This window comes from Lepidochelys kempii, unplaced genomic scaffold, assembly GCF_965140285.1.
Source record: "Lepidochelys kempii isolate rLepKem1 unplaced genomic scaffold, rLepKem1.hap1 scaffold_170, whole genome shotgun sequence".
In the NCBI taxonomy this organism is placed as follows: Eukaryota; Metazoa; Chordata; order Testudines; family Cheloniidae; genus Lepidochelys; species Lepidochelys kempii.
The window spans coordinates 141,477-163,240 of record NW_027621916.1 but is presented as its reverse complement, the minus strand read 5'-3'; the positions used below and the strand labels follow the sequence as shown (position 1 = coordinate 163,240).

Genomic DNA, 21,764 nt, shown 5'->3' with positions numbered 1-21,764 from the left:
AAACATGAAACAGTGAGAATGCCAATTGGCCATGCATTCTGCCCAGGTGGCCAGCCTCACACGCCACCACCCGGGTAGCCCTTGGAAATAAAAATGTTTCCAAAAAAATAACCCAAAGGGGTGGGGGCTAATTCAAAAGCCCACCCTCCTTGCTAAAGTGGTAAAAAAACAAGGCTTGTACCCATAAAAAGGAACGGTTCTGCAAAAAAAGCAAAATCGGGCCCAAGCAAGCAACACAATTTTTTTTTTTTAAAGTTAAAAACTTTAAAAGCATAGCTAATAACAAGCATCAAAAATTTAAATCCCTAGAACAATTAATTAACTTAGATTTTACTATTTTAAGTGTCATTTTAAAAAATAAGTAATTTTAAAAAAATAAAGTTAACTCTATAATTGCTAAAAAAATTAAGTAGTTAAATTTTACAAAATGCTGGGAAGAAAAAAGAAATTCTTGGTTTCTTTGCAGCCAGTTGAAAGAAAAAAAAAGGGCCCTTTTCAAAAAAAGGTCTGCAAATAAATCCAGGCCAAAAAAAAAATGATTTAATTAAAATCATTTGGCCATAAACATTTTAGTCAAATGAGCTAAAAATACATAAGGGGTTTTATTAAAACCTAACTGCCCCAGGAAAAAAACGGGGGCTTAAAATGGGTTCAAGCAGCCGTAAAATCTGCAGAACAATGCCAGGCATTAATAAAATGTGTTAGGTCTCTGTATTCACAGGTAAGACAAGTCCTGCTCCAAGAAACTTCACCCAGCCTGCCATTGGTTAAAAAACAGGTAACTGGGTCTACGTACAGGTCCATCAACACAAAACTGCTCTGGCCCCACGCTAAAAAGGCCCTTAGCAAGTCCTGCTAACTACCAACACTGCTGTAAAGTGCCAAGAGCTCACTGCCTGAACCCATGCTTCTTTCTGCAAAAAAGTCGCTCGGCCTCAAAATAACTCCACTTCAACTACTAATCAGCCTGTCCCTCCTTCTGGTATTGCTTTTCCTCCTTCTGGACAGCAAAACTAACAAACAAACCAACAAACTGAAGTGCTTGTAACCGCTCACTTGTCCAGTAATGAAATTACCACACAGCCAGCATTTGCCAAAAAAACCCAGACCACTGCAGGGTAACGTGCTGGTCATTCTCCCCTGCATGGTACTAAACCACAACTGCTTCAAACAAAAAAAACCCGCTCTCTCTGCTAAAACTGCCAACGTCCAAAAATTCCTAACTACAAAAAATATTAAAAACTAACCCTGGTAAAAAACCAAAAAATTATACACTGGCCAAAAAAGCCTTGTAAAACCCATGCTTAACAAAGTGGTATTAATTAAATGTGGGGCTTTATTCAACAGGCTGCGCCCTATGTTTTTAAATAAGTATCTTCAGCATGTATTGTCCTTTCTGATTGGCTGTTAAATAACAAATACCAGAAACGCCTTGTTGACACTGCCCCCGCCATTTTGTCCACTATACTATCCCCCGTAACACATCCAAGTACAGACAATACCATAGAGTCTAATAACACCCAATAGCCAAGGCCTTCCCACTTTAGTAATTTATTTAAATATTGTTTAAAAATATTTTTAACGTTCAAAATATCCCATATAAGCAAACAATTAAGTAATACAAACCGGTCAGTAAAAGTAAAGGTATATCACATGACTACAAATAAGCCTAAAAAATTTAAAATGTAAATTAGTGGGTTTTATAATGGGGTTAATATAATGGCCATTCCAGGGGTCTGTAGTATATATATAAAAAATGGGTCCTTATTGATTTTGGTGACCCAATTAGAAAATAATTAAATTCATATTTAAAAAAGGTGTGTTCTGCCACCAAAAAATTACCTGTACTAAAATAGTCCCAGTAATTAATAACCTAATCTGTACCATATTGCAATATACCCCTTCCTATGCTATTCATGTCAATGCTTCTTAAAGGTACATAAAACAATTTAAACAAATGTGGTACCGTATTTATTGAAAAAAAAGTTTTAAAATACTAATTTACAGTAATTTATGTTCCATTAAAAATTGTAAAATGTGTTTGGCCCTATCTCATTTCAGGTCAATTTTATATATCCAAACTGCTCCAAGGGGGCTGCTGTTCTGTTGGCACAACAAAGGCCCTGGGTCTCCTCTAGAAAAAGGAAATCTGGTAAAACACCTGTAAAATGGTGCCAGGAGTGCAGCAGCAATTTAAAACATTTCAAGGCCAACAGCATAATAAAAAATTAAAACAGCTAAAAAAGGCCACTGGTCTTATTACTAAAGGACAGTCAACCCAGGTACAGGCTAAAGTTGGTAAATTACATGTTATCTCCACCCTTAGTTCAAGGACCCAAAAGCGGTTAACAAAAATGGTATTAAATATCACTAAGGCAAAAAAAAATGCAGTAAAATCTGGCATGTTCAAACATGCAGAATTTCCCAGATAACCAGCTAACGGCCATTCAAAGTGACCTTAAGCATCAGGCTTGGTCCATTGCCCTTACTAGTGCTTCAAAAGTGCCATCTGATCTGTGGCCGTAAAAACAAACTCAAATGTTTTCAGGGTAAAGTTTCAGGCACTCTCAGTGCTCCTTCCAAGCCTATGGGCCGGTTAAAGGGGTGTGGGCTCCCACATACCAAATCCTGCCAGGTCCATAAAAAAAATGCAGGTAAAGTTAAATAATTCACCGTAATATTTAAAAAATTAAACCACCTTGTATGCCTAGCCAATTTGTTGTCAGTGCTCCTAAAATAACACCTTATGTTTAAATAAAAAATTAATAAACACTTTGGCCTTTAAAGCCCCCACAGCTTCAGTGCGTACAAAAGCTAAAGCCAAAAAAAGTCATCACTGTTTATAACAATGGTTGTTAAAAAGGTAGCAAACAGAAAACGACCCGAACAAAACACCGAATTTCCCAGTTAGTAACAGCTGTGTAAATGTTGAGGCCACCACTTTGTAAAATATACATTTTAATCTCATCACTGCTGCCAACAATTCCATTATTGGCCTGCAAATAAAGTCCTACAATTAAATCTTAGGTTTCAAATACCTTTGAATTAAACTACCTTCATACCAAACCAATTCCAAAACCTACACTCACTCCTACCAAAGGTTCAAAAAAATTCTAAATTACAAGGTCAAATTTATGCACTTCAAGTTATATTGTATTTATGTACTTCATTGATGTACATATATATTTATGTACTTCAAAGTATATTATATTATACTTCGAATTATATATTCAATTAAAAACCATGCATTCCACAGTTTTGAAAGTGTCTATCATAATGTAGTGTGTTATGTAACTAAGGCTATAAATCAACCCCAGCAGATTGTTACAATAAAAACAGTAATGTTTATACTGTTTTCATGTAGTTTAAAAATATGTTGTTGTAAAAAATGTAATAACAAAAATACCTTTCATGTTCAAACAGTATGCTTTGTTGTTATATCCAGTCACAGTTGATAAGGCTAACCATTTAATCTAAAATCAAAAATACAAAATCTAATAAAAATAAAAAATATAAAATGGTAGTTGTGCTAAAAAATGCACAAAAGGCGGGGGGAGAGTGTAAAAACAAAATTAAAAAACATTAAATGTCGGCCTCTCAGTTGATTTAAAAACAAAGCAACAGTCAGGCTAATGCAGAACCATAATAACGCAAAATATGTAAAGGCAGACCTGCTTAAGCGTATAAAAAACTGCAAACAAAGCTGTTTAACCTTGCCTTAAAATAAAAATAAAATGTAATTGTTAGCAAAAAATTTTTAAAACAAATAAAATATCAAAAAAGTATAAACAAAGACACCATCTTATATAATCAAAGGGTATAAATACCGCTTTATATTGTTTATACTTTAAAAAACTACTAAGGCAAAGGTATTCTTCATCCATTGCATTTCTTCCCTTGCAATTGCTTAAAAATAAACTCTTTTTGGCTTGTTGCATTCAAACTAATATATATATATATATATATATATATATATATATATGTATTTTCTTCCACAGTACTAAACCACAATTGCTCCAAAACAAACAAACAAACAAAACAAACAAACAAAGCCGCTCACTCTGCTAAAACCGCCAAAGTCCAAAAATTCCTAACTACAAAGAACATTAAAAACTGGCCCTGGTAAACAAGGCGAAGCGTTATACACTGGCAAAAAAAAAAAAACCCTTGTAAAATCCATGCTTAATAGTGTGGTAATAATGGGGTTTGGGGGTTTATTCCAAGGCTGCGCCCTGTGTTTTTCAATAAGTACCTTCAGCATGTATTGCCCTCCCTAATTCGCTTTCAAATAACAAATACCAAAGGTGCCTTGTTGCCACTGCCCCTGCCATTCCCTCCGTGATACTTCTACCCCCGTAACACATCCAAATACAAACAACATCAGATATTCTAATAAAACCCAATGGCCAAGGCCTTCACATTTTAATAATGTAATTAAATATTGTTTAAAAAATTAGGTTAAAGGTTCAAAATATCCTATCTAAGAAAACAATTAAATAAAAAACAAACTAGTCCATAAAAAGAAAAGTATACAATATCACTACAAATAAGCCTCAAAAATCTAAAATTAAAATTCGTGGATTTTATAGCGGGGTTAATATAAAAGCCATCTTAGGGGTCTATAATATGTCATAAAAAAGGTCCTTATTGTTTTTGGTTGCCCAATTAGTAAAGAACCAAATTCATATTTAAAAAGGGTGTGTTCTGCCACCAAAAATTTACCTGTACTAAAATAGTCCCAGTAATTAATAACCTAATCTGTACCATGTTGCAAAATACCCCTCCTATGCTATTCATGTCAATGCTTCTTAAAAGTATTTTAAATTATATAAACAACAAATGTGGTATGGTACTTTACTAAAATAAATGTGTTAAAGTAATAGTAATTAATGCTATATTAAAAACTATAAAATTTACCCTTGCCCTATTTAGCTTTCAGGTCACATATATCTATCCCAACTGCTCCAAAAAAGCTGCCATTTGGTGAGCAGAGCAAAGCGCCCGTGTCTCCTCTAAAAAAATATTGGGTCAAACACCTGTCAAGTGGGGCCAATAGTGCAGCAGCAATTGAAAACATTTATAGAAGCCAACAACATAATAAAAAATCAGGGCAGCTAAAAAAGGCCACTAGTCTTATGACTGAAGCACAGTTAACCAAAGTGCAAGCTGAAATGGGTAAATTACATGTTATCTCCGCCCTTAGGTTAATAACCCAAAAGCTGTTAATAACAATGGTATTAAATATCACTAAGGCAAAAAAAATTGCAATAAAATCTGGCATGTTCAAAATTTCCTAAATAACCAGCTAACGGCCATTCACAGTGACTTTAAGCACCAGGCCTGGCCCACTGCCCTTACTCGTGCTTCAAAAGTGCCATCTGATCTGTGGCCGTAAAAACAAACTTAAACGTTTTAAGGGTAAAGTTGCAGGCACTCGCAGTGCTCCTGCCAAGCCTACGGGCCGGTGAAAGGGGTGTGGGCTCCCACATACCAAATCCTGCCGGGTCCGTAAAAACAATGCATAGAACATGAAACAATTCACGGTAATATTAAAAAAAATAATTCCCCTGGTATGCCGAGCCAATTTGTTGTCAGTGCTCCTAAAATAACACCCAATGTTTACATAAAAATAAAAAGCCAATAAACATTTTTGGCCTTTAAAGCCCCCACAGCCTCAGTGCGTACAAAAGCTAAAGCCAAAAAAAAAAATTTGTCACTGTTTCTAACAGCGTTTGTTAAAAAAGTAGAAAACAAAAACCGACCCTAACAAAACACCTGCTCTTCCAAGCTAGTTACAGCTGTGTAAACGTTAAGGTCACCATTTGCAAAACATACATTTTAATTTCACCATTGCTGCAAAAAATCCTTATCTATTGGCCTGCAAATAAAATCCTATAATTAAATCTTAGGCTTCAAATACCCTTTCATTAAACCACCTTAATACCCGACCAATTCCAAAACCTACACTCACTGCTACCAAAGGTTCAAAAAATCTCTAAATTACAAGGCCAAATCTATGTGCTTCAAAATATATATCAAATTAAAAAACATGCCTTTCATACCCTCTATAAAGCATTTATCTTATGGACTAATTATAATATATTGTGCTATGCAACTAAGGCTACAAAATAACTCCAGCATATTATTACACTAAACACATTAATGTTTGTATTGTTTTTGTTTAATTAAAAAATATGTTATTGTTGTTATAAAAAACAGAATAACAAAAATACTTTTCATGTTCATACTAATTATGCATTATCGTTACATCCAACCAAAAGTTATGGAGCCGATCCTTTTAATCTAATATCAAAAATACAAGGTCTAATAAAAATAAAAGTTTAAAAATGATGGTTGGGCTAAAAGCACTGAAGAGGGGAGTGTGAAAGTAAAAAAGGGCATTTAAGTGCAGCCATCTTAGTTCTGTTAAAAAAAAAAAAAAAAGCAAAAGTCAGGGTAACTCTAACCCCTAAGAATTCAAAACTTCTAAAGTCAAAACTGGTGTAAGCGTACAAAAATTGCAAAGCAAAAACCTTGCCTTAAAAGAACAATAAAATGTAATTGTAGCAAAAACATGTTAAAAACAAATACAATATAAAAAATGTATAGACAAAGCAGAGCTTTATGTAATAAAAAGGTATAAATACTTGCTTTACATTGTTTATACTTTAAAAATTTGCATAAAAACAGACACCCTGTCCAAACGGCTGTCTTCCTTCTTGCAATTGCCTAAAAATAAAACTGTCTCTAACTTGTTGCATGCAAACTAAAAGTAAGAACTTGTCTTCTTCCACAGTATCCATTTGTTCTTGTGTCCACATTGGTACTGAGCTTAAAGAATTCCCCTCCCTCCATGGTATTTATCCCTCCGATGTATTTACAGAGAGCAATCACATGTTCCCTCAGCCTTCTTTTGGTTAGGCTAAAGCAGCCAAGCTCCTTGAGTCTCCTTTCATAAGACAGGTTTTCCATTTCTCGGATCATCCTAGTAGCTCTTCTCTGTACCTGTTCCTGTATCCTTCTTAAACATGGGAGATCAGAACTGCACACAGTCTTCCAGATGAGGTCTCACCAGTGCCTTGTAGAACGGTACTAACACCTCCTTATCTCTACTGGAAATACCTCACCTGATGCATGCCAAAACCGCATTAGCTTTCTTCACGGCCATATCACATTGGTGGCCCATAGTCATCCTGCGGTCAACCAATCCTCCAAGGGCCTTCTCCTCCTCTGTTACTTCCAATTGATGCATCTCCAGCTTATAACTAAAATTCTTGTTATTAATCCCTAAATGCATGACCTTACACTTCTCACTATTAATTTTCATCCTATGACTATTACTCCAGTTTACAAGGTCATTCAGGTCTTCCTGTATGATATCCCGGTCCTTCTCTGAATTGGCAATACCTTCCAGCTTTGTGTCACACACAAACATTATTAGTGTACACTCACTTTTTGTGCCAAGGTCAGTCATAAAAAGATTAAATAAGATTGGTCCCAAAACCGATCCCTGAGGAACTCCACTGGTAACCTCCCTCCAGCCTGACAGTTCACCTTTCAGTAGGACCCTCTGTAATAATTAGTATTCTTGAACTAATAATTCCCCATGTAGCACCATAACAAACGCCTTACTGAAATCTAGCTAAATTAGATCCACTGTGTTTCCTTTGTCTAAAAAATCTGTTACTGTCTCAAGGAAGGAGATCAGGTTGGTCTGGCACGATCTACCTTTTGTAAAACCATGTTGTATTTTGTCCCATTTACCATTGACCTCAATGTCCTTAACTACTTTCTCCTTCAATTTTTTTTCTATACTACAGATGTCAAACTAACAGGCCTGTAGTTACCCGGATCACTTGTTTTCCTTTCTTAAAAATAGGAACTATGTTAGCAATTCTCCAGTCATGTGGTACAACCCCTGCGTTTACAAATTCATTAAAAATTCTTGCTAATGGACTTGCAATTTCATGTGCCAATTCCTTTAATATTCTTGGATGAAGATTATCTGGGCCCCCCATTTAGTCCCATTCAGCTGTACAAGTTTGGCTTCTACCTCGGATATGGTTATCTCTACCTCCATAGCCTCATTCCCATTTGTCATGCTACCATTACCCTAAGATCCTCATTAGCCTCATTAAAGACAAAGGCAAAGTACTTGTTTAGATATTGGGCCATGCCTAGATATCCTATGATTCTATGATTATCCTTAACTTCCACTCAGTCCTCAGTGTTTAACTGTCCCACTTCTTCTTCCTTTGTTTTCTTCTTATTTATATGGCTATAGAACCTTTTACTATTTGTTTTAATTCCCTTTGCAAGGTCCAACTCTATATGGCTTTTAGCCTTTCTCACTTTATCCCGACATGTTCTAACCTCAATAAGGTAGCTTTCCTTGCTGATCCCTCCCATCTTCCACACCCTGTATACTTTCTGCTTTGTCTTAATCACCTCTCTGAGATGCTTGCTCATCCAGCTTGGTCTACAAGTGCTGCCTATGAATTTTTTACCCTTTCTTGGGATGCAGGCTTCTGACAGCTTCTGCAACTTTGACTTGCAGGAATCCCAGGCCTCCTCTGCCTTTAGATCCATAAGTTCTTCAGTCCAATCCACTTCCCTAACTAATGTCCTTCATTTTTTTAAAGTTAGCCCTTTTGAAATCAAAAACCCTACTCACAGATCTATTTTTTGTTATCCTTCCCTTCAGGTTAAGGTGAATTGGCTCATGATCACTGGAACCAAGGGTGTCCCCTACAACCATTTCTTCTAGGAGGTTCTCACAACTTACCAAAACCAAATCTAAAATGACATCCCCAGTTGTTGGTTCAGCAACTACTTGATGAAGGAATTCATCAGCTATCGCATCTATTAAAATCTGAGCCCTATTATTATTACTAGCACTTGTCCTCCAGTCTATATCTGGGAAGTTAAAGTCTCCCATGAGCGCACAGTTCCCATGAGTATTTACTTCATTAAAAACATTAAAGAGGTCTCTATCCATAGTGTGGAAGAAAACATGAGTTTTTCATTGTGTCCTCCACCGCTTGGGTCACCACCACTGCTGCCCCTGTGTCTGTCTTTCCCTTCTCACCTCAGTCCTTCTCCTCCAGCAGAACTCCCCCTCAACCTCCCCTGTCTCCAGCTCTGGTGGCTGGCTCCTCTGCCGCTGCAGCCACCTACACTCCTTCCGGCCAGATGAGGGATTTCAAAACGTTCTGAAGAGTGCGCAGAAATGGGTAGAGCAGCTTCACACTGAAGCTATTTCCCCACCCATTCAAGAATACAAGAGTCACCAAACAAGACGACATTTTGTATATGAGGCACGGGAGAATCTCATAAGAGACCCCAAACAACAATTCAAAGCTGAATTCTTTAACCGGGTGCTAGACTGTGCGATACAATCCGTTGCAGAACGTTTCATGCAGCTCAAGGATCACAGCAGCATATTTGGGATGTTGTAGGATGTTCCCAAACTCCTCACTGTACCTGAAGAAGACCTAAACCAGCAATGCAGGGCACTAGAGACCGTGTTGACACATGACAACATGTGCGATATTGATGCAAGTGATATAGGTGATGAACTGAAAGCCCTTTTCAGATACATTCAACAGGATCAACTCCAAAGGCTGTTCTGGAATATACGTGCACAAATAAGATGACCACCATCTTTCCAAATTATTTTGTGGCTCTGTGCATACTTCTAACACTTCCTGTAACAGCTGCCAGTGGAGAACACAGCTTCTCCAAGCTGAAATTAGTAAAATCACATCTACGCTCCACAATGACCCAGGAGAGGCTAGTCGGCCTTGCAACCATCTCAATAGAGTATGAATTGGCCCAGACTGTGGACCTTCAGGAAGCAGAAGCAGTTCAAATCTCTGCAACTAAGAAGGCACGGAAGCACCACTTTGATTATTCAAACATCAAAATGCCAGTGTTAACTTTCAAATGCCTGAACAGCAAATGTAACTTTTCTTGTCTGCATAGTAAAGTGTACTGACAATTTTTGAACAAGCCATTTAAAGTTGTTAGTTCTCCTTTATTGGGGTAGGTAGCAGAGCAGTACCATGGGCGGAGTAGAACAGAAAGAAGGCAGAATTGAGACCTTTCAAAGTTTTGGCCCAAGCAAGGGGGCATGGGGGTGTCATTTGAGCTCCCCGCCTGATAGGGTGACCAGACAGCAAATGTGAAAAATCAGGAGAGGGGGTGGGGGGGTAATAGGAACCCATATAAGCAAAAGACCCAAAAGTCGGCACTGGCCCTATAAAGTTGGGACATCTGGTCACCCTAATGCCTGAGGTGCCAAAATGTTGTGGGCCGGCCCTGCCGGCAGGTGCAGTGTATTGAATAAAACAAACACATACAAAACAGGATGTGATTGAAGAGAATTAGTCATTAAATAACTTATTTCTCTTCTGTTTATCTTGATGGAGGTATTAAATCAGGAATCACAGACTCTGCGAGCCCCAAAGCTGTGGGAGAAAGGTGGCATAAATCCCGAGTTGGAATTAGACTTTCAACAAACCAGAGAGCCGGAGGAGACAGACCTTCCCCAAGACAATGTCCTCTTATCTCCCTTTGTTCTGTAGTGGCAGTGAACATGGTTAGAAGAGATTGGCACTGCCAGGTGTGAATGGGGCTTGTGAGAGTGAAGTATTTTCATTGTATTCTGCAGATAATATTGCTCAGATTCAAAAGGAGATGCCGAGTTAACTCGAGCTACACCTTATGCATTGCCCTAACTCGACTCCTGTCCACACAGAAAAACCCTTAAGATGTGCTGCTAATAACTCAAGTGAGCTGGCCCCTCGGGGCACAGGCTAAAGCCTAAGTTAGCACAACTCACCAGCTGACATGATCTTTCTGTAGTATGGATGCAATCTAGCTGCACTTGAGTGCTTCTAATTCTCCAATGCCTTCCCACTCTTCCCCCTGTGTCCCAAGAAAGGACAGACAAGTTCTCCCACCATCCACTGGGAAAGAATCCATAGAGTGGCTCAGCTCACTGCTGGGCAAAGAGCCTTGGGATGAGCTCCTAAAAGTCTGAGTGCCCCACCTGAGTGAGTGCAGTGCCAGTCTGGACACAGCAGGACCTTTGTTTATTCACAGTGCGGCTCTTCTCATGTGAGAGAGGCTGACTCAAGCCCAGTACCTGAGTGTAGAAAACTCAGGTTAACTCTGCAGTGAAGACAAAGCCTCAGCTCTTTCAGCTGACAGGGATCTATTCTACCACAGTGGTTCTCAACTGGGGGGTCTGTGGCCCTGTTGGAGGGGGGGGTGTCACAAGAATAAATAGAGACTGGGAGTGGCTAAGTCATTATGGAAGGTAGCCTATTTCCCCTTGTTTTTTCCTACCCACCCGCCCCCCGACGTTCTGGTTAAACTTGGATTTAAACTTGGAGAGCGGTCAGTTTGGATGAGCTATTGCCAGCAGGAGAGTGAGTTTGTGTGTGTGGTTTTTGGAGGGGGGTGAGGGGATGAGAGAACCTGGATTTGTGCAGAAAATGGCCCACCTTGATTATCATGCACATTGTGAAGAGAGTTGTCACTTTGGATGGGCTATTACCAGCAGGAGAGTGAGTTTGTGTGGGGGGGTGGAGGGTGAGAAAACCTGGATTTGTGCTGGAAATGGCCCAACTTGATGATCACTTTAGATAAGCTATTTCCAGCAGGACAGTGGGGTGGGAGGAGGTATTGTTTCATGATCTCTGTGTGTATATAAAGTCTGCTGCAGTTTCCACGGTATGCATCCGATGAAGTGAGCTGTAGCTCACGAAAGCTGATGCTCAAATAAATTGGTTAGTCTCTAAGGTGCCACAAGTCCTCCTTTTCTTTCTCCCTACACATTTACTGTAATAACTCTAACTTCCCTTTTAACTAGAAATCCCCCTGCATTCAGCTTCCCTCAGTGCTGTTACAGCCTCTCCCACCCCAGCAGTTACCGAGCTGTGCCCCGTTGTGCCTGGGCACCCCAGCAGGAGCCACCGAGGTTCAGGGCTCCCTGGAGCCTTTTTACTGCCCCAGCGCCCCCATCCCCTGTGCTGAGCTGCTTGGAGAGTGCAAACCTTTCTTCTAGACTGGATGGATGTTCTTCAAACTGTTATTAACATGAAAGATCAGTAAACTGAGGGTATGTCTGTGTCTCTCCAGCCTCTCGCTCTCCAAAACTGAGGACTGTATGTTTCTGTGCGTGTCTCCTCTCAGTTCGGAGACGTTCCTTCACATTCCCAGGCCAGGCCGTGTCGGTGGCAGTCAGAGGGACGGGGGTCAATGGCAGCAGGAGGGGACGGCTCTCTTTCACTGAATGAGAATGTGGGAGGCTTGCAACCCATGAAACAAAGAGCTAAAAATAATGAGGTGATTTATGAAAGGGGCCCCCGCTGTTACCCCAGCATTATGACTGAGACCGGGGTATGAATGAAGCCCAGTTTTTCCTCCCTTAAAGGGGGGATCCCAAGCGTGTGACAAATGCTCCAGACCTCTCCCCTGGAGCCCCACAGAGGGGGAGCTGCAGTGACTGGGGCCTCTTGTACCCAGCTCTTGCCCCACCCTGCGCAGCACCAGAGCCTCCCGCTTCCCCTGCCGGCTCTGGGGCTGGGCCCAGACCCCTCCCTGACCCTGCAGCCCGGGCTCCCAGCACAGCCACAGCCCTGCCCAGGGGTCTGCAAGCCCTGAGGAGCCCTTTATAGCCCCCCCGGCACCCAGGCCAGCCCCTGACTGGCTGCTCCATTATCCTCTGTGCAAATTAGCTCCCACCCCCGAGGCTAATGAGGGCCCAGGTGGCTGTAAGGGGGGAGGGGAGCTTGGCATGTCCTGGGGTGACAGTTAAACCGACACAGCAGAGTCACCCTGTGGAGCTGGGGGTCACTAGGGAAGGGAGGGGACAATTCAGGGGGGCTGAGGTGCAGGAGGGGCTGCAGGGGTCAGGAGATGGGTTCAGGGGAGCAGAGGGGGTTGGGGGTTCATACAGGGCTCATTAGGGGGACTGAGGAGGGGGCCAGGATGGGGGAGGGGCAGAGTCCAGGCATGGGGTAGATTTGGGGGGCAGAGTTGAGGGGATTGTTGAGGAGGGGGAAGTTCGGGGGCAGTTTACAGGGGTCAGTGTTGGGGAGAGGTGGGGGGGGGGAGAAGTTCAGGCTGATCCCCTCCCTCCCCAAGGCAGGGCTGTGGGGCACAAACTGGCTGTATTAGCCAGCAAGGACTTTCTCCTCCTCCCAGCCCCATGCGGTTTGGGGCTGGGGGCACAGAGGTTGGAGCAGGGGAGGGGTGTTATCAAGCCAAAGGGCGGGGGGTTGTTTGCTTCAGGGCAGGGAGCAGAATGGGGCGGGTGCCGTTCAAAGGGCAAGCGAAGGAGATGGAAGCAGGAGGCGGCAGGTGGCAGTTCAGGGGGCATGAGGAGTAGGAGGGGGAAAAAGCTTTTTCGGGGTGACTGAAGGGCAGGGCGAGGCAGGGTGTCAGGAGGCGGATTCAGGGGAGCAGAGAGGATTTGGAGGGGTTAGTAGAAGACCCATGGGGAGATTTGTGGGGGGAGGGTGTGGGAAAGGTCAGATTACAGGAACTGTTGCTGCTTCCCCCTGCCCCCCCTCCCCCAAATCAGCCCAGCTGGGCCCCTCTGCCCTGGGGTGGGAAACTCGCAGGATGGGGCTGCTTGCACCCCTGCTAGGGTGCCCAGATAGCAAGTTTGAAAAATCGGGACAGAGTGTGTGTGTGGGGGTAATAGGCACCTATACAAGAAAAAGCCCTGAATATCGGGACATCTGGTCACCCAAGCCCCTGCAGCGTCTCTGCCCCAGGAGACCTGTTGCCCCATCGTCCCCAGGCCGAGCTGTGGGAAGGGAGACCTGAGCCACCCAAAGGAGGGAGGCCGGAGAGCCTCAGTGCAGCAGCAGGAGAGGAGAAGAGCCCAGTGCTGGGAGCAGCGGAGAGACAGAGCCCATATGTGAGGTGTAAGAATTGGATGGGGAGAGGTGGGAATTAATGATCACCTGGAGAGTGGGAGGCCCTGAGTGGCAACGCTAGGATTGGTCGTGTTCTGTGTGTTTATTATTGTGTTTATTATTGTTTATTATTATTAATAATATTGTGTTTATTATTGTGTTTATTATTGTGTTTATTACTTCCTACTATGTAATACTCAGGCCCTGAATCTGCCCTTGTGTTGAATAAAGAAAGTTTCACTGATGTAACTTAGGCTATGTCTACACTGTCAGATGTACAGCTCCAGGAGCTGCAGTGCCCCTCAGAGAGCGCTGCAGGGAAAGCGCTGCTGTGTGTTCACAATGCCAGCACAACGGCAGCTCTTGCAATGGCCACAAAGAGCAGTGCATTGTGGTAGCTCTCCCAGCATGCAAGTGGCTGCAACATGCTTTTCAAATGGGGTGGTGTTGGGTGGAGTGTGACAGGGAGTGTGTTGTGTGTATGTGGGGGGAGAGAGAGTGGGTTTTGTGGGGGCTGAGGGCATGTCAGCATACTGTCTTGTAAGTTCAGACAGCAGCAGACTCCCCTCCCACTGCTGCTCAAGCAGCAAACCACAGTAATGGTTTGCTTTGTACCAGAGCAGATAATCATGCCAGCTGTCAGAAACGGAGCTTTGAAAGGACATATCCGCATTCCTACAGCCGATTCCAAACAATGACAAGAGTGGCCACTTGACTTAAGGGGATTAGGGGACGTTTCCGGAGGCCGATCAGAGTGCAGTAATGCAACACCTGGTTCACACTGATGCTGGGGCATTTCAGCATAGATGCACCAAGCGTTATGCTTCTGGTGGAGGTGGATTACCAGGGGCACTCCCGCTGCAGAGTCCAGGTGCTCTACGTGCCTTGCCAGTGTGGATGGGTTGTGAGTTAGGGTGCCTGGGGCTGCTTTAATGCACTGTAACTCACAAGTGTAGCCAAGTCCTTAGTGATTTTCAGCTATTAGGCTGGGCACAAATGCTGTCCTGCCATAAGTAATTGTCAGCTCTTTTGAGCACTTAAAATAACAAAAGTCCCTATCTTCTGAACAGTGGGGAGGAACAGGTTAAACCAGACCAGGGACCCTTAGGGAGAGTTCACTCCTCCTGGCAGAGATCCCTCTCCCCACCCCTCTTACTTTCACAGGAGTCAGGCATTTGAGCACCTGGCTTAATGAGTCCTTTCAACTGAGGTTGACCCCTCATTTGAGACAGGTTAAGCACAGTTCTGCTCCCCTTTACTTATACAATAAATGCAACAACACTGACAACAACATTTCACTACCCCTTCATTCAGTACTAAAGTGATTTGTAACACAAATCAATACTGATCACTTTGAGCAACACCTCTATATCTGATGGATATCTAGGCAGAGTAGGTGAGTTCATGTAAATACAATTTGCTCCTAAAGTCTCTCCCGATCCCAGCTAGCTGTCATGGGAGAACTCATTCGGACCCTGTTTACATAGTTATGTTAGGAAGAAGCTTCTCCTCTACACATGTTTCTATACAATTTCCATTAGATGGTTTCTTGCACCTCCCACTGAGACATTTTGTAATGGCCACTGTCAGAGACAGGATGGATCACTGGTTTGATCCAGTACAGCAGGGAGATGAGATACCGAGCTAGATGGCCTTTAGGTCTGATCCAATACAGCAAGAATGTGGGATACTAGGCTATATGGGTGATTGGTGTGATCCAGTACTGCAGAGAGGTGGGGTTACCAGGCTTGATGGGCTGTTATTCTGGTTCAGCAAGGACACAGGGATACACGGACTATCAGTTTGCTTTGGTATGGCTGTTCCAGTTAGTGCAAGGCTGCTGCACAGGAAGATGTGACCTGCAATTGATTTTTTTTTAGTTTTCAATTTTAAAAAACGGTACAGGCTGTCAGATTTGTTCATATTCCGTTTTTTAAAATTAAGGGTTTTGTTTTGTTGAAGTGTATCCTATTTAAAGAGACTCTTGGCATGTCTATTATTTCATGTAAAATGCTTCCTTTAGGCTCTTCAGAACCTGCTCTTTAGTTATATTTTTCCAGTCTCCTGGAAGTTCTGCTGCTTTAGCACCATACGCTCTAGCTAACTGGTCATTGAATGATTTGAAAACAAATTTCCAGAAATCAGAAGCATCAATACTGGGATCAGGCTGAATGTGCCAGTCTGGGTAGTAATGGCGGTAATCTTTGTAGGGATGAAATTTCCCATCTGCGGCTGCAGTTCGGAATTCACGATTGGAAACCACATCAGAGGAGCATATGGAATGCTCAAGCTTTTGTGAATCACAGTCCCTGAAGTTCCCTAACACTTCGGGTCGATGGACTGATACAAAATGCTCTTTATGGTCAGTGCCTCCTGCTTCACAGGGGGCTTCACAGAACGGACACTGCTTCCCACAGCCAAACACTCGCTTGAAGATCTCATCCTGGGGTTTCACTGACAGGCTGGAGAGTTTGGTCTCAAGTTCCAAATGATTAAACTGGGTTAAGATTTGTTGTTCCAGCTCCAGAAGGAAGATTTCAATGTTACCAGAAAGCTGCTCAATTTTTGCTGTGTTTTTAAACTGTACTCCAACCAAGCTATTGCTGGAAATGGCCAGGTCCTGCTGCAGCTCTTTGCAAAAGCTGTCTAAAAAGACAGAAACTGTGTTATTGTTTTTATTTATGGAGTTTTTCAGAACTCCCTTGATTTTATTTATTATTCTGGATAGAATCCCTTTCTCCAAATCTCTCAAACTTGCCTTCCCTCCATAGTGGTCTATCAGACATCTCTGTATGCAGGATTTGACAAACTCTTCATAGTTACTTATCTATTTCACATAGATGTCAAAGTTCATCTCTTCCAGCAGCTTCTTTAGGAAAAAGAACTGAAAGAAGCTTCGGCTGGCGTATTCAAGGGCCTGTTCACTGCTGAGAAAATTGTCAACTATTTCTAGTCCGAGCCTTTTGTTGACATAACCCACCAGGGCAGGTTTGTGACACTGATCACAGAAATTCCTCGCCCTTGTTTGGCTTTCCTTCTTTTCCAAATAGAGATCAGTAAATATAGAGAAATAATGAGGTTTCAGCTTCTCCAGACGTTGCTGAGGATCGTTTTCTTTGATAAAATCTTCATGCATCTTCTGAAATGTCCAAGCTGCTTCCTCCAAAACGTGACGCTTCAGGTCAACTTCAAACAAAGGAGAAGTGTGAAGTTTCTCAATCTCCTCCTCTTTTAACCTTTCATTAACCATATGCAGCAGTTCTCCACAATAGGTTTCATCATAGTCTGTTTTGGATTTAACTTTTTCTTCAATGTATTTCTTGCATTCAATCATTAAAGATAGAGCAAGCTCTTCAGTTTTACAGTAACATTCCTGTGAGAAGTATTCTACAACTGCTCTGGTCCATTTTAGGTTTAAGTATTCCTTCTTCATTGGGAAAGACTTCATTCTATAATCCAGCAGGCTTTTTGCATGTTGCAGTATCTGTCTGACAGCACCCCCTCTGTGCTTCAGATCCTTTCTCAGGTGGAGATCCATATCTTGAACAACTTGATATTTCTGTAAAGTACAGAGCGTTAACTCTGACAAGGTTTCTCGCCACATTGTTTCAAATTCTTTTTTCAGTTTCTCATGGTCTAGTTTATCTTCTCTGTTTCGGCATTCAGCCAAGAGTCTGGCAACTTCCCCTTCAATTTTCTGCTTGTACCCAGACTGGATATTGTCTATCTTGTGCTGTTCTCTTCGTATTCGAATTGCTTCCTCACAGTTACTGGTTTTCAAGTTCTCTTTTGAGGCTATTTGCGCTCCTTTTGAAATCTTCTCTGTACTTTTCTATCAGGTTCAAATTTGGAGCTTCACCTTTCAAATACTGTTCTATGTTATTCAAGAGCTTCTGTTCTCCCTGCTGTAGTTTCCCTTGTGCTTCCATTTTTAAGCTGTGAAAGAGATCACCCTCTAGTGTCTCTGGCAGCTGATTCTAGATAAAAGTTTCTTTTTCAGATATCCAGAGATACATCTCCTTGCGGAAACCCCATTCCCATTCAGAATACTTCACAGACAGCAGGTTATAGGCTTCAGCTACAAGGCTGTTTCCAAAGCTAAAGATGAAGTTCTCATGTTTCACTGGCTTCCACAAGCTCTTCAACCATACGATAAAATCAGGAATATCCTTTCCAGCTCTTTTCCGTGAACGGTTCTCTATGAATTCAAACAGATATTTCTTTCGCTCTCACACCCTCTCACTGTGTCCAGTGTTTACGGGAGCCATGGGAGGGACTCCATGCCGCAAGCCAGGCATGTACCAATTGTGTTTTTCTGGGTCATACTCCATAATATCAGAAAATGCCATTTCCCTGCTTTGCTTTTCCATCCTTGCTGCAGCTTTGGTCATTTCATACAGCTGCTCCAGGAGGTGTTTCCTGTCCCTCATGTTTTGAACATGAGCAGACACATCGCTGACGTTCTGGTGCACAAACTGGCAGTTTGGCTGTTCTCTGTTCTGAGAAATGCATGGACCACAATTTGCAGAACATCCTTCTTTTCTGTGGCATTCTCCATGGCCATGTTAACGATGGTGATGTCACTCAGTCCAATCACCAGGGTGGCCAGCTCATTGTCATGTTGATAACTGTCTTCCAGTGCTGTTAGTTCAGGGGCCTTCAGACCTTCAGTGTCTATCACCAGGATGAAATCACAGCCAAGCGGCTCCTGAACAGCTTCTGTAACTTTAATGAGCGTCGTGAAGGCTCCTCGCGCACATCGACCGCTACTCACCGCAAACTGCAGGCCGAACATGGTGTTGAGAAGGATGGATTTCCCAGTGCTCTGCACTCTCAGCACTGTTACAACCACCATTCTGGATCTATCCCCTAGTCTGATATGGAGATGAGTTAGAACATCTACTACCCAGTACATGGGGACGTTGGACGCATCTCCATCGATCAGCTCCACAGGAAACCCTTCCAGCATCAGGTCAGCTACTATGCATGGGAGACGGGTGAAATGTCTTTGGCTTTCTTCCATTTTCCCTTCTTTAACCATTGAGCATTCAACTTCATAGAACTGCCCCAACTCACGCATGAAATGCTCCACCCCCAAGGAACTATCAGATATTAATTTATCTAATTCCTCCAGCTGTTTTCGGTCCACTCCTGGAGTTTCACATTTCTCTTTATAGTCCACCCGCATTTTAGAAAGATTCGCCCTCGCAATATTATCCAGGCTAAATTTCATCCATTTCAGAAAGTAATGTTTCTCCACTGGCTTCAACTGTTCTATTCCCTTGATGAACTTAGTCAAACCATTAGTACGGTCACACTGATTCCGCTGTCTGCGTATCTCTAACCATTTCTGTTTCAGCTCAGATTTATAGTTTTCAGTGGCCATGACCCCTTGCCTTTTCATTCGGCACATCTCTTCTTCCACTTTAGCCAAGTTTTTCCATAGGTCTCCTTGCAGGCTCAGCATTCCCCTTTTGTATTTTGCCCCATCTCTTATTTCTGAAGTGATTTCTTCAGTATATTTGCTCGCACATTGACACGCCTGACAGTCCTCATCCAACAGGATTCCTAGGTCATGTGCTGTCACAGCCATGGCTTCCAAACTCACTGTCTTCGGAGATGAATTCACTATGGTTCCTATGGTGGACTGCACCTTTTTCACAAATCCTGCATTATTCATGGTATGATCTTTCACCAGTAGCTGTGATTTGCTCAGCTTCAACACTGAGGACAGCTTATTAAGGAATCCCAGAGTTTCTTTGGGTTTCTTATTCTTGCAGTTGAGGATGAAGTAATATTTAGAGCTGGATTCTTTCCGAGATGATATCAGTGCCTATTCTCTCTCACCGATGCTCTCGGTAACTATGAACACTGCGAAGGAGACCTCTGTTGAAAAGCTAAACTGTAGCCAGTGGGACTCAATGTCTCCACGCAGATTTGTAACTGCAATGGGTTCTGGGAAAAGATCAGAATTTTCCGTCCCCCCAGGGAAATACCAGGAAATCTCAACCAGCCCATCTGCGATTTTCTGAAGGATGTTCCCAGACTCCATGTCCCGCACTGATAAAGAAATCGTGATGCTGCTGGTAGGGGCTGAGAACCTCATTGAGGAGTTGGGACTTGGATAAGCTGTAGCTCCCCATCCACACAAAAGAAATGGTTGGCATTGACGTGAGCATCAAGCTCTCCTCTCTGAACCCTCTGCTCTCTGCCAGGGAGTGCGGCCTCCACTTCCGCACAATGTCCCTCATGGCCCACAGTATTAGGGTGCACTTGGGGGTGTCAAGGGTGAGTAGCAGCAGAGGAAGGGCAAACTGGCACATGGACATTTTGGACAGGATCTCCTGCTGTAGGAAACTGAGCAAAGCAGAACAGCACAGAGAACATCAAGAGGTTGCAGAGAAATTTTCATCTCAGTGTCACTAAAACAGAAAGTGCCATCAATATGCAGCTTCTCCTCATAATCACCATTTCTTCTGCAGGAGCCTTGTGCCCAATGCTTGTATTTCTGGCCGTCCCATTCAGAGCCATGACCTTCCTCAGGAAATGCCAAGGTAAATCACCTAATGCCTCTGGAATCTTGTTCTTGATGCTTTCTGGGCAGATCTCCAGGACATCCCTCAGCCTGATCTTGATGCTTCTGTGCTTCTCCAGGTTTAATCTGGACAGAACATCTTGAAATGCTTTACTTCTTTCTGCAGAAGGAAGGTAAAACAAACCAAAATTTCAGAGTAGAATATGGTGACTTTATATACAGTTTACTCATTCCATAGACAGCCTGATGTTTGTAATTTAAAGAAAAGCAGTACCCAGTAAGTAACAGATGACTTATACATCCTGGGTTCAATTCTTCTCTTACTTATATTGATATAACAAAAATGAAGCCAATGGGATTACTTCTATACAAATAAAACATAGTTCTGGCCCACTTTGAACTCCGCTAATGCGAGGTTGGTTTGCATTTTTTGATCCCAATCCTTATCCTCAGTGCAGTGCAAAGTCCACTTTAAAATGGCTTAAGTGGCCAACTGAAAATTTCCTAGAAAATCTTCCTGTATAACCAGATCTATGACATCCCAGCTCACAGCTACTGGAGGAGGGGGCATAGACTCAGGACCCTGTCTCTGTTTTGATCCCAGAAGCTGGAATGATCCCTTGGCTGCTCTAAGCTGCTGCTCAGGATCAGACTGGTGCCTGGCAGTCTGAGGATCAGGTGTCTGTGATGGTAGCCTACACCCCTCACCCTGAGCTCTGCTGGGCATCAATGGCTCATCCGGAGGATTTGACCCTTTATTTCCCTTTCAGCAGTCAGTGCAGATTACGCCTTCTGGGAAGACTTATTTTTGATTTTCTTCATATCTTCCTCCATCTCTTTGCTGGGACATGTCTTTTACAGGTGTAGCTAACAGCACTGTGGCTTTGCTTACCTCCCAGCGACGAAATCAGTCCCTTCACTCACGCTACTTTCTCTCTCCTTTTGGGGAGCTGTGAGTACTGTCATTACTTACAAAGCAAATTTACCCACATTGCAACATGGGGAGCTAATGCTAAGACACCTCCAGGCCAGTCCTGGTACGGTAATGTCTCCAGTGCAGTGTTAGGGTATTTGTATCTGATAAATGATTAATCCATTTATTATGTGTTATAGAGACATTATTAAGGTCACAAGAGCAAACTATTCCACTGCACAGGAAAGATAGGAAGAGTGGCAAGAGACCACCCTGGCTTAACCAGGAGATCTTCCATGATCTAAAAATAAAAAAAAAGAATCCTACAAAAACTAGGTCAGATTACAAAGGATGAATACAAACCAACAACACAAGTATGTAG

General features: G+C 42.5%; 1 pseudogene; it reads right to left on the bottom strand.

The window, feature by feature from the left end:
- Positions 1-15,930: 15,930 nt before the first annotated feature.
- The window catches only part of LOC140904513 (interferon-induced very large GTPase 1-like), a 62,596-nt pseudogene continuing 56,762 nt past the window's right edge, over positions 15,931-21,764 (bottom strand).